The 13,576-nt window shown below is 41.0% G+C and overlaps 1 protein-coding gene across 1 annotated transcript in view; it reads left to right on the plus strand.

Annotated features, from left to right (window-relative positions):
* Window positions 1-13,576, plus strand: part of camkmt (calmodulin-lysine N-methyltransferase) — a 106,728-nt gene that overhangs the window by 14,482 nt on the left and 78,670 nt on the right. The gene's annotated exons all lie outside the window — the stretch shown is intronic.

Genomic DNA, 13,576 nt, shown 5'->3' on the forward strand with positions numbered 1-13,576 from the left:
CTACCACTCCTGTCCTTTACCTCCATGGGGGGAAAAAGGACAAGGTCATGAAGATAAACATAGAAAAGTGAAAGTGGGAGCAAGAGGGAGAGAGGGAGGGAGAGAGAGAAAGATCTGAAATGAACCGTCTCATTTGGACATTAGCCCCTGGGCTGTGGTGGTGAGAGGCCAGCTAGCCTAGCGGATAATGCCCAATTGTGTATAAGGCATTTTTTTTTAGCTTCAGTTAGCTGGCTGCTTTGACAAGCTATTACTGGAAAGAAAGGAAGAGCAGGGTAATGCAAGGCCTCTTGGGAGGGTGACTATGACTGTATATATGTGTGTGTATATATATACATGTATATGTGTGTGTCTGTGTGTGAGAGAGAGAGGTGGATAAGCTGCCTTTTGGACCTAGTGGCAAAGACATTGCTTTACTTACACATCACTGGTGGACTGAAGAGTGTGCAATACACCCGGATGCATAATGGTCTGTGTGTGTGTGTGTGTGTGTCTTGTCTCTTGACAGCATGCTTAGTGGACTATTTCCATCCATGCGTGCATGGTGATGGACAACATTGCCACAGAGAGTCAGCTCTTTGCGCTGCATATGAACCTTGTTCACTTGAGTAGACTGTTTAGTGAAAGGTCTCTTAACCTCAGTGACACGGTGAAGGTTGATAGTGGAAATTCTCCTATAGAGATACATGGGAAAGTTAAAAAAAAAGTCTTTGCAAAGATAGTATATTTTAGTTATGATTGTGTTAATAAAATAACAGTTTTACTGGTAGCCAGTGGCCTTTTCTGTTTGTTTGTCCGTGTAATAAAAGTTAGAGTTATGCCTACATTACATAATGTAGAGTGTGGGTAAGCCTTAGGCTTCATACTGTAAAATCTGTGTGGAGTCATATTTGTCCTGTTTAACCGTGTCCCAAAGACATCTAAAATTTCTGTCTGCCAAAGCGATTCTAGTGGCAATGGGAGATCCTGTCAACAAATAACGATATAACTTGGACACTGTTCCCCTCGTCCCCAGAGTCTCACACATGGGCCTGTCATGGGACACCATACCAGTACTTGTTGGTGCATCCCTACTTTTGTTAGTGGGATTCATTTTGTTCTCAAGCAGTAATGGGAATAGCTAAGAAGAGATTTTTTTCTTTCTTTAAAAAAATTTAATAATGCAGCATTATATCCTATCTAGTTTTCTTTTTAATGACATTTATCTGTACAGATATGCCATTGTGTGCCACAGTGTGATGGAAGGCTCAGTTATGTTGCTGAAATGACAGATGTTTTAAACTCTTCTCCTTTTCCTCTGTATCTTTGTTTGTTGTCAGATGCATGCATTTCAGTAATATTTACCACAACACCCATAGTCCTGCGCTCATGAGTGTTCGCCTATGCTTTTCTTTGGTCTGACGTGGTTGCTTAACAGCCGATATCCACAGACTGCATGACTGCTGAAAGGCATTTAGAGTCGGTCCATCTGGGGTACTTTGATCTTAAGTGTCCATCTCAGAGAATCTGTAAAATGCTCTATAGATGTTTACGATGACTCAGAGTAATTTTAGCCTAAAATACACATTGATGGAAAGCACTGTGGAAAATGGATATATCTTTACGGAGGTCAGGTGGTCACATAGAGCCTTATATCTGCGAATTTATACTCTCTGAATAAGTGTTGACTTGTTGCACCCAGCCATAAGTCTCATTTTTCCAGTCTTTCTCAAACATTATGAATCTCTCGTTCATGTTGCAGTTTTTCATCGTGTCTGTTTCATACTTCAAACGCAGTCTTGGTCATATGGTGTTAATTAAAAGTGTTTGTGTCACAGCGAGGGTGACGTTTGACCACTTGGATGTAACCTCTAGGTGAACATTGTTAGTAAATTTGAAGAAATTCCCTAAAGATGTCCAACTCATTCCTACTGGAATGGGGCATACGGACAGACAGACATGTGTGTATTGCATTTAAAGATTAAAAAATCCAGAAAATATGATAGTCCTGTTCTTCATATTCAGCAACAGCAATGTACAAAAAGTAAAACATTGCTGGGATGGGATAGCAGGGGAGAGCGCGAGAGAGGGAAGAGGAGAATGCCTAATAGAGATATATCATTACACTGTTATATGTGTAATCTATTGTGCTGCCATTGAACAGCAGCAGCATGGGTTTGGCAGTAGGCCACGCACACACACAGACACACACACAGACACACACACACACTTACACACAGACACACGCACATGCTGTGCCTCCAGTTGGGCAGTAATAGAGGGTGTGAGTGTATTAGTCGCTACAGTCCAAGTGTTAAGTGCTGGCCTGGTGTGTGTGAGATCGATGACAGCCGGCCCCTCATTTTGACACACACACACACACACACACACACACACACACACACACACACACACACACACACACACACACACACGCGCACATCAGACACTGTGACACATAGCCTGAGGTCAGGGGTCATACACAAACACCTCAGTCTCTAAAACGCACTCAGATATCTCTCTGTAGTTCTGTGTGTATGTATCAAAAACACTTTATATGTCTATAACACACACATTCACACACTGCCATACATATACCCATCTTGTGACCGTGGGGAGGGGCCTGCTGTCAAGCACCGGTGGTCCATCGATACTCTGGCAGAGCACTAATGCCTGCTGTCTGCTGATGGACACTGGCCTGCCTCCAGGGACCATTAGACTCACTGGGACACAGGCCGACACACAAACGCAAATCAGTACACTAACATGAAACACATAAACAAACCTAGTACTCTCGTGAACCCACGAAACATAGCGTTTTCATACAAAAATAAAACAATCTGCATGTAAAGTACATACATACACATGTTTTTTTAATAATACTATAATGTACTACACAGCTACACATGGAGCAGTAGTGAAATCTGCTTCAAGGGAATGTGAAATAAGGCAACAACAATGACACAATAATTATAATTGTTAGGTATAAGACATTATACACGTGGCTACTCTAAGGACACTTCACTATTACCTATTACCTTGGACTCTTAATACTAAAGAGTAACACAAAAATATACATAAACAGCAATAAAAGAAGAAAAGTATCGGAACAAAATCAACTGTAACTCCATGACGTGAACTGAGAGATACAAATAGTACACAAATGGCAACTTTTGTTAAAAGAACTTCATATTTCCATATTTTTCTTGTTCATGAGTGATGGGAAGGTAGAGTTGGACTGACGGTAATACAGGTGTTGTGCCAGACAGCTGTGGTGAAGAAGGAGATCAGCTCACCTATGTTCATGAAATCTGGGTGATGACCAAATAAGGATAGTAAATGGTAAATGGCCTGTATTTGTATAGCGCTTTACTAGTCCCTAAGGACCCCAAAGCGCTTTACACATTCAGTCATCCACCCATTCACACACTGGTGATGGTAAGCTACATTGTAGCCACAGCCACCCTGGGGCGCACTGACAGAGGCGAGGCTGCCGGACACTGGCGCCACCGGGCCCTCTGACCACCACCAGCAGGCAATGGGTGAAATGTCTTGCCCAAGGACACAATGACCGAGACTGTCCAAGCTGGGGCTCGACCTGGAAACCTTCCGATTACAAGGCGAACTCCCAACTGCGAGCCACGATCGCCCCAATAGTCACCAGTATAAGGGGGCAAAATGAGATTCAGGGAAAGGTATTCCCAATGTGGATATTTCCTGTTTTGGGGAACTCGAACCAAAATAATTTTGATGGATGAATAGCATAAAAACCGTTCCTTTTCAACCATATCTCTTATATTGATTCTGGCATCTTTACGTTAGATCTAAAATGACTTTTCCAAAGTTTTTCTGTGTAGGTCTCTGGCAGTACTCGTCATTTCCTGCAGTACATTGCTAGGAGTTTATAATCCCAACGCACAATCCTCTTTTTTCCTGTCCTGAGCTGGGCAGTAGGGTCACGAGGTCATCAGTGTTCACATGGCTAAAAATCATCAGAGTGCTGCAGGTTCAAGTGCTATGTTCTTATCCTTTGCCTTGCTAGCCATCGAACTGCAATCCAGACACCATTAGTGCTACTCTTCTCTACTTTACCGTGGCTATTTGGTCCTTTTCTTCATTCTCGTTTTCAGACCCCTCATTTTTGTAGCTCCCTCAGATTCATCCAATTGAACACACTCTCACAGATCAGTATTACTCACTGAGTGTCAAGCTCAGCACCTTTTTAGGTGAATTAGCTGAACAGCATACGCGCTGAAGTGTGTGAAAGAGAAGAAGATGAGAGAACAGATGCCTGGGAAGCCCTAAAGTGGATGAAGTGCAGTTGGTTGGAACTCGCTCAGTGCAAATCAATTATCTGTAAAGCTGTATGATAATCAATACACGAAAAATTGATTTAACAAACCAACCTCCTTGTCGCTAAAAGGACCTATTTTTGTTATTATTGTTCTTCCTTCCATCATCTTCGTCCCTCTGTCAGCCGTGTCCCAGAGCGTGTAACAGTTACATCTCTGTAGAAAACTATGTTAAATCAAAGTGATATGAGGAAAATTTAACCACAGCTTTTTTTTTCAAACATGTGAAATTGTTTTAGTTTGAAGGGCAATAATCTCCCTGCTCTGCCGATCCGTAACTTTTAAAAAATATTTTCTTTTTAGTTATATTACATATTCAGCAGCCTTTATTAAAATCAAAGAGTTATACTTAATAAACATCACAAAACAGCATTGTTATTTGATTCAGTACTCTTCTATGAGTTCCTCATTATGCCAGCTAATTACTACTCAGCACTGTAACGGCCTTTGTTTTATTGGCTCAGCACAATAAAAAGGCATCCCTTGAGCTCAGAAAAAAAAAAACAGTCCCATAATAACTAGGGGAAAAGCAAGAAATAATAAAGCCTTTGATGGTGTTTGGAGTATGTCCATATTAGATGAAAAAAGCAATAATTAGAGTTGATAGAGATTTATGGCACATAAGGGACTTGATGTCTTCTGAGAATTATGGGTATATGTGACTGCTGTGTTAGTGGAAGCCACTCTTTTTTTCCTTTCTGTCCCCATGCATGTTTTTTTTTCGTTTTGTTTTATTTATTATGGGGAAAAATAAAGTTGTCAGCAAGAACCAGGAGCAGAGTTGCAGAAGACACAAGTCTGTGAGCAACACAGAGGAGAAGAAAAAGTGAAAGATGATGAGCCAGAAAGCAGTGAAAGGACACCTTGAAAGAGAGAAAAGAGAGAGATGGGTCCTGACAGGAGAAGGGGACTGTCTGTAGATTTGCCTGCATCAAATCCAGGCGCCTGCGGGCATCATCACAGTACAGGCATATACACACACAGATATACACACAGATGCACAGTGATAACCCATCAGCACTGGCCAAGTGTTGTTTAATCCAACCTGACTTGCACTCGACAGAAAAAGCAAATTCACTTCCACTCACAGTCTGAAAAACGGAGCGCTCTTCACATAAATGGCAGCGCTCTGAATTACCCCGTTTATATGTGCGTGTGTGTCTTTGTGTATGTGTCTGTGCCTGCTGGCATGCACACGTGCACACACTCTACAGCTCATGTTTTTATTTTTGGGATGATTTTTTTTTCAGTGCGTCTGTGCGTGTGTTTACATGTATTGGTGGTGACAAGCTCTTCAGCAGTACCCCCTTCATTGTGTGACAGGCAGATAGCTAGGCTGCTCTGCTCCCTATTGTTTGGGGGCTGTCATCAAACCCTGCTTGTACAGCCAGTTATACAGCCCGCGTGTGTGTGTGTGTGTGTATGCATGGGTGTGTGGGAGACAGAGTTTGCTCTTTGTTGGTCTTCCTCATCTTCACATGTGCTAATGCATGCACCTGAACCTATTTGTGTGTTAATGAGTGCATGGATGCACCATGTGCACAGGTGACTGTGTGTTGGATTTGTTTTATGGTGGTGGTGCAGTGAGAAAAAGAGGAGGAAAATCAGCACTGACAAGCCATTGTTTAACAGACTTATATAGTTTGGCTGGTGCACTCTACTGTACTCCCCTCTCCTCTCCATTGTTATGTGACTTGTCATTAAGCCCTTGTTGCCCAGTCAAAATGTGCAGGAGTGCTTGTTAGGCACAGCGCTGTCATTTGTGGAGAGGAGAAGGTGAGCCTAGCACACACACATGCACATGAACACACACAAGCAGAGGTACAAGAGGGCAGAAGCACAGAGTGGGTACTGCAGATGTTAAAAATTATTTTTGCTCAATATCTATGGTGCTCGATGTATTATTAACATTCTCATGTAATGCTGTTAAAAAAGGCACGAGCTGTGTTGATGAAATTAGAAGTCCTGCATTGTTGAAAGAGTAAAGGAGAAAATTCCACACAGTTTTGAAAGAATAATTTTTTTTACATAAGAGGTGGAAACTAGAAGAAGGAAATCCTGTGACTGTGTTTCACAGTGTTTCACAGTGTTCTTGAATGAAATGAATGCAAATAGAAATCAAGGATATTCTTTGGTATTCAAAGTTGGGAAATTAAAAAAAAACACCCAGAGATCAGTTTTTATTGTTTTGTGTAAATTATTGCTCAAAGAAGAATTGTATGATCTTTTTATATTACATTTGAAAGTCTTGTTTTAGTTTAACTATGAGAAAAAAAGTGCAGTTAAGGATGTTTGTTGTAATGGGGCTAGATTTATGCTTCTTTGAAACAGTGGTCATATTCAAAGAAAAGGTGCTTGCAGGAAGTGGCCCACTTTAATGTTAACAATAAGTCAACCTAAAAGAATTTGCACATATTGTGCTCATTTGTTTTTTTTCACAGCCTTGAAAAGCACATCACAAACATAAGCACAGACATATCGCTAGATCATGCGATCATCAACACGTCTTGGGTGGGAAGTTTAAACACTTCCACTGTACAATAAAACACTGATCGACATGATCACCTGCAAAGCTGAACTCATCAGGACAGATTGACAAGCAGGCAGGCGGACAGACAGTCCAGTATCCTTTTCTAGTTTATTTCCTGTGTCAGGAGGGGACAAGGACAAACAGGTGACATCACTTCCTGCTGAGGACAATCACACAGGAACGGGTCAGGAGCCTCCAGAAGTGCCGTCATTGCCATAACAACCTGACTGACACGCACACACAAACGCAGAGGCAGTCGCACACATATACACAGTCTGACACTATTGTTAGCTCCTAGCTGCTCTGTTTATTGATATAATTTTGAAGCATTGTGCATTTCTGTCTGCGTGGCTGTCTTTCCCGCAAATTCACTTCCTTTATGCTTTTCTGTCTGCCTCATATTTTGGTTGGATACATTGTGAATTTGGTCATATCGCTCTAATTCTTAAGCTTAATCCTGCAAAACAGTTAAACATTTTCGGTTTTTATATGGCTTTCTCTTAACTTGCGAATTCAAGTTGTGTTAGTTAAAATGAACTCACCTTAACATTCTACTAGGACTGAACAGTTTCTGTCATATTTCTGGCCTGGTCATAGAAAGAAATAACTGGGTTTGCAGCGAACGTTAGTGAGGCTGGTCTCCAAGTATTCAGCTACGCTTGAAGCCCCAGAACTATTCCAGTTGTCTTCAAACCACGTCTTTATTGATATATACTAAGGTGTCAAAACTCGTCACTACAAACAGGCGGGGTCGCCAAATGTCATCTTCATTTGGGGAATGAGTTAACCATCTAAAAGTGTTGCAGTTTGAAAGACATTTTAACATCTGAAATATTTAAACTATGTTTACAAAACATGCCTGCAAGTAACTAAAGTCTGTCTGATATTAAGCATTTATCTCTATCACAACCTCTGTCTCACCTCTTTTAAGTTGTGTTAAATAACTAAAAAAAACCAACATGATTGAATAGTATGAATTAATCTTTTGAGATTTTTATTTTTTTGCATAGGAGGGTCACTTATTCAATCATAAGACTCAGTACAAAACCATCAAAACATAAGAGGTACAGTAACATGTTTACTACTGCGTACATCAGTTTGGTATTTTACAGTTATCTGTCCAATGGAAAAAAAAAAAATTAAGACCTTGTGGAAGTAGTTGGATGAGGCTTCTCATGGTCACAGTGCTGCTCCTTGTAGCTGCAGTACCTCTTCTTTCCTGAAGGTGGGAGCAGTGGCTGCAGTTTAATAGCTCTGGTAGAGGAAGAACTACAGCGCAGGCAGAGCAGCTCCTAAAAACGGTGGACTTTCCTTGTTTGAGTAAGAACAAAACACAAAATTCAAATATTGTGCAAATAACTGTGGTTGTTTATTTCTCTATTAATAAAGTTTTACTTATGTAGCTGAGGTGTAATTTAATGGCTTTAATAAAATGTAGTTTTGCGTTTGTTTGTTTTTTATTAATTCTATTTGACTGCAATCTCTTTTATTTTCCCACTGGTGAACTGTATAGAAAAGGGTACAGTAAACAGTTGATTACACATTGCCACTTTCCACAGATTCGCCTTGATGTGTGCTCTTATGTGTGCGTTAATTGATTGTCTCGTTGTTACGGATTGTCTTGTGGTTGCCATCAGTCAATAGTGCCAGGTCTTAGTATTCGTGAGTGAGATCAGAAGAAGTAGGGAGAAAGAGGAAAAATATCGATCAGGTATGATGTACATCAAGTTCCAAGTTTACCTGACTTCCAAAATGCTGGCATCATCACCGCAGTACACCGCTGATGCCCCCTTCTCCTCTCACTTTCTTCCTGCCTCCTTTCCTCACTGTCCTTTTGTCTCAGCTGTGTGGATTTTGTGTGTGCGTACGCATGCTTGAGCTGCAGATAAAGACTAAATTGAGCTGTTTTGATTGTTCAGTCAGAGCGCCCACAGCACAAGGTCCCTCGGCTAAGGAGCGCGCGCAAACACACACGCACACACGCCTTCACGTTGAGCCCTGTTGCAGTCACTCTGCACTTGTTCCCCAATGCTTTTTTTATTAAGTGTTGTTGGCAACAGCTGGGAAAATTCTTGTGATTACGAGTCAGAATAACTTTCTGTCCATGGAATGAGGCGGGCTATTTGTTAACACCAATCTCTGAAAATTAGTCCTCTTTCGTGCCTTCATGTTTCACTAACGCTAATCAAGGTTTACATGTCTTGCTTTTCGGGGTTAGATTAGCTCTAGGCCTCACTATAGGGATGTTGGTTTGTGCAAAGTGACATGAAAAGGAAGTAGATTTTAAGATTTAGCTAAACGAGTTTGTATTTTGTTAGTTTTCAGTTTTCAGGAATTTTGTAATTAGTTGGATAATTTATTAGAAAAATTAGTCAGATTGTGTCTGCAGATAGATCGAGTCCCTTATAATATTGTGAGCATTTGACAGAGAAGTTAATTCTTATGAAATGTATTTTCATGTAGCGGTGTCAGCCACTAAGGCCCTTCATAGATTCACTATGCAAGTATAAGGTAAGCATTAGCCCTGTGATAGACCTCTCACCCTGTGGCAGCTCCACTCTCCTCGTGACCCGGAATTGGATAAGGTGAAAAAATACATGCAACAACCCAAAACAACAAAAGAACAGACTTTGGTGCATGCAATAACAAGCTCTAGGTCACAAATCTACCGACTAAAAGGCAGAAAGCTTGGCTGTATTACACACTATTTCCGCTGGACCTGAGTGGGTAGACCCACAATTGTTTTTAAATGAAAATAAAACACAAGGAGTGCCATCATAGTACTTAGCAGAGGTCTCCTATGGGAATCCCTCTCCTCATATATTAGATTTAAAGAGATACATTGGCTTGTCTCTTTTCCCGGGAATACGTATTTGTTGATTTGAAAGGGACTGAACCTGAACCAGAGTCCAGTGATACCATACAATTATGCAAATGCACACTTAAAAACAAACTGCACGCAAACGGTTTGGCAGAAACGCTTCAGGAGAGTGAGAGGTGTGCACGTGTGCACATGAATGCTGGCATGCAAAAACAAATGCACTGGACATTGTTCTCAGCCTACACAGACACACAAAATACACACACTCCTGGGATGATGTCTGGCTAGGTGGATAAAGTAGTGCTATTGTAATTCGATAGATGGCTTTCCCTAAGATAATCTTCCTTAAACAGATGATCATTTTGGGAGTAGATTTGATTGATGTGGGACGGGCAGAGAAACGACAAGAAAAAGAGACAGAGAATGTTATTCTAGTCTCTCCCTCTGTGTGTGTGTGTGTGTGTGTGTGTGTGTGTGTGTGTGTGTGTGTGTGTGTGTGTGTGAAAGAGAGAGAGAGAGATGAAAAATGAAATGGGTATGCATGGCGAAGAACATTATTTTATACCATCTTGACTCCAACTTATGCCCAGATTGTGACTTTTCCCTGTTACTGTGGCTCTGTTATCTTTGTTCATCTGGCAAATCACTCTCTTATTTAATTTTATGTTTTAAGAAAAATGATTTCTTTCATATAGCATCTGATTGTGTGGGTCTAAATGCACATTTGCGTTTGACTCGCATCACTTTGCACTGACCTGTTTGTAAAACTGCAACATTAGCACACAGTACCTCTTTTAAACTGTGACCCATAAGACATTTGTAACACTGGCTCTCAGCCAATATGGGAAAAAATAGTGTTGGTTTAATTGTGGCGTTAGCAGTCGTATCCATTGGATGTGGTTTATTAGGAATTGGCTAAAATACAAACTAGGTAATATTAGCGAATACTGTAAATGCAAATTTTCAATACATCAGATCAGACATTTGCTGGGTTCCTGGTACAAAGCTCATGTGATGCCAGATTAACCCACTGTATGGGTTGTGCAGTCTGATATATGCATCCGCTACTAAAACAAAACGCCACGGAGTATTTAATATATAGTAATACTGAGTAATTCCAGTATTTACTCCTTGTTGTATCTTTACATGATAGTTTTGAGTTTGTAAACATTTCTTCCTAACATTTCATCCTCCTTTTTTTTTCAAAGCTGCAGGATGACTTTGGTGCACCAACTTTGCACCCCTCTGTCTTCTTCCTCATCAGCGTCTCTGGGCCTGAACTTCATTTTCTAACTACCCTTCCCTTTTTCCATCCTTCTGCTATTCCAAATGGCCTTTGCAGAAACATGCAGATACTGGAGTAAAAGAAAAAAAAAACAAACCTTTGAAACTCCTTTCTTTTGCCCACTTCTAACTGCAGTGTATTTTGTGCTTTTCTCTCCTGCTCTCGTTCCCTTGCTTTCTCTCTCCCTCTCCCTCTCTGTGCTCTTGTTCCTCTTTCCCAACATAATCCTCCGCTCAAGCCCCTAGGTTGCCGTAGAAACATCAATAACATTCCTGCTTGACAACATCTTAGTGCATTAAAGTGGTCGTAGGGAGACCTGGCCCAACAGAAGCACACACAGAGTTACAGACACACACACTGTAACCCATGAGCAGGATTCCTGTGAAAATGGCAACCAATAGGCCACCTAAATATGTGAGAAAAACAAGAAAGCTCATGTAGAATACTACAATACTACATGCTCAAATAAACTACATGATAGAAACCAGTAAGGTAGTTTTAAGGATCGAGGACAGGAAAACCTTTTCAGTTTGAGTTCACAATTTATTTTGGGTTAAAATGTTGATCAGTGATTAGTAGATATAAAAAATAATCTGACTGAACGCCTCCACATTCTGAGCTTATTAGCATCTCTAACTATAAAATGTTGGACATATATTAAAAATGAATTTCTAACTATATTTGGATTTTCTGTGATATTTTATTACAGAACCAATTTATGACCAGCTGTCGGTCACAGCATTGAACTTGTTTCTTTTTAAACACTTTAATATTAACGTACACATTGCTTTTTTTTTTTTTTAAATAGAGCAGTGTCTTAAGTCCCAGGTGTGTTTGAACTATGACCTTCCTATCCTATGTGTCCCAGTGAAGGTGTAGAGGCTGCAACTATTTATTATTTTTACTACTGATTTACCTGAATGGTACTGCAATTAGTCAGACGATTTCCTGCATTTACCCTCATCTGAATCCTTTTCAGTAAAACGAGGCACAGGTAAATGATTTCTTTTTGAGACGGGATCATTGAGCTGGATGCTTTCTTAGCGTTTCTGAAGAGGATATGCGTGCTCGAAGAAGAGTCTGTGGGAGTGACAGTATCCACTAGAGTCCACTCTCGGCTTAGAGTAACATCACTTTCTGTTTCTCTCTCTCCGTCACTTTTTTCCCTGTCTGTCTCTCTTCCTGCCTCCCTCCCTTTCTCTCGCTTAGTCCATCTCAATTAATACGCTCCCACCTCCCTTCGAGGGCCTATTATACATTAGCCCTCTAAATCGAATCTCATGGAAATTGCCAGGGAGACGAACGCTGCTACTTTGACTGACACACTGCTGGATTTGTATTCAGCGCCAAGAACAGCCGGGCACCTACACATGTAAAATTACATACACAGCGCGCGAGCACACTTGAGCAGTTACCGAACATGAAAGCGAGCAGTTTGGAGACCCAAACACATACTCACATAGGTGTGCTTTTGAATAGTCAAAGATTTAAAGATAAATATATATTTATTTATAAATACACATACATGGGGCAGGAGCTACAAGTGCACGTATGTGTGTTTGTGTGTGTGTGTTTGTGTGCGATGTGATAACGATGCTTTCTTGTGGTGACAGTGGCTGCAGATTGGACAAACCTGTCATCATCCCAGTCAAATTATTCTGATTGGCTGCTGATTTCCTGATGGAGTCCCTCTGTGTGTGTTATGTGTGTTTTGCTGTTTGATTGAGAGCCCGTGTGGTTGCATTCTTGCATATGGGAATTGTGTGTGTTGTGTGATTTCTTGACGGAAGCCCCGTTTCATCATCTGTTGCAATTCCCACCTGTCTCCACAGTGGTTGTGCTGTGTCTAATCACTTGATGTGATTTGTGTTGGTAAAACAACGCACCTTCCTCTGATGAGGGCCTGCCCCCCAGTGTGTGCATGCGTGTGTGTGTGTGTGATGCAGGCACCCTTCAGGGCGTACAAATCAACATTGTCAAGATCCCGCTGTCCGATTGAGACAAACCTTTTTGTTTGATGCACACATACTCAGAAGCACACACACACACACAGAGGCTCTGAGGCCTTGCAAAACAACATAAAATTGTCTTATGAAGCAATCAGGACACTTTTTTTTTTTTTTTACCTTCCTCCTCTGTAACATTTATGTTGGCAAATTCTTCTCTCTGTCCCTCTTACGTACACACCTTGTGAGTGCCCTAGTCAGACAACCACATAATGGGCTAAAGAGGTACATGAAACAGATGGTTTTCCAGTTAGCTGCCTCACTAATGCTAACAGGACATGTCACACAATAAGAAGAATAAGAAAGCGGGTGAGAAAGATAAGGAGGGAAAGTGGAGTTGGGAACGCTATTTATGTAGGGACGGATAGGAACCGAGACAGACACAGTGTTGAAAATATACACGGACTGGTGGCTTCATTAGGTACATCTGTTCAGGTGCTTGTAGGTGCAAAATTCTAATCAGCATGACAGCAGCTCAATGGATTTAATGTTGTAAACATGGTCAATGTGACCTGCTGAAGTCCAAAACCAATGATCAAGAGGCGGGTTAAGTGACTTGAAACATGGCATAATTGTTGGTGTCAGATGGGCTGGTTAACATCA

This window comes from Neolamprologus multifasciatus, chromosome 13 (assembly GCF_963576455.1).
Source record: "Neolamprologus multifasciatus chromosome 13, fNeoMul1.2, whole genome shotgun sequence".
In the NCBI taxonomy this organism is placed as follows: Eukaryota; Metazoa; Chordata; class Actinopteri; order Cichliformes; family Cichlidae; genus Neolamprologus; species Neolamprologus multifasciatus.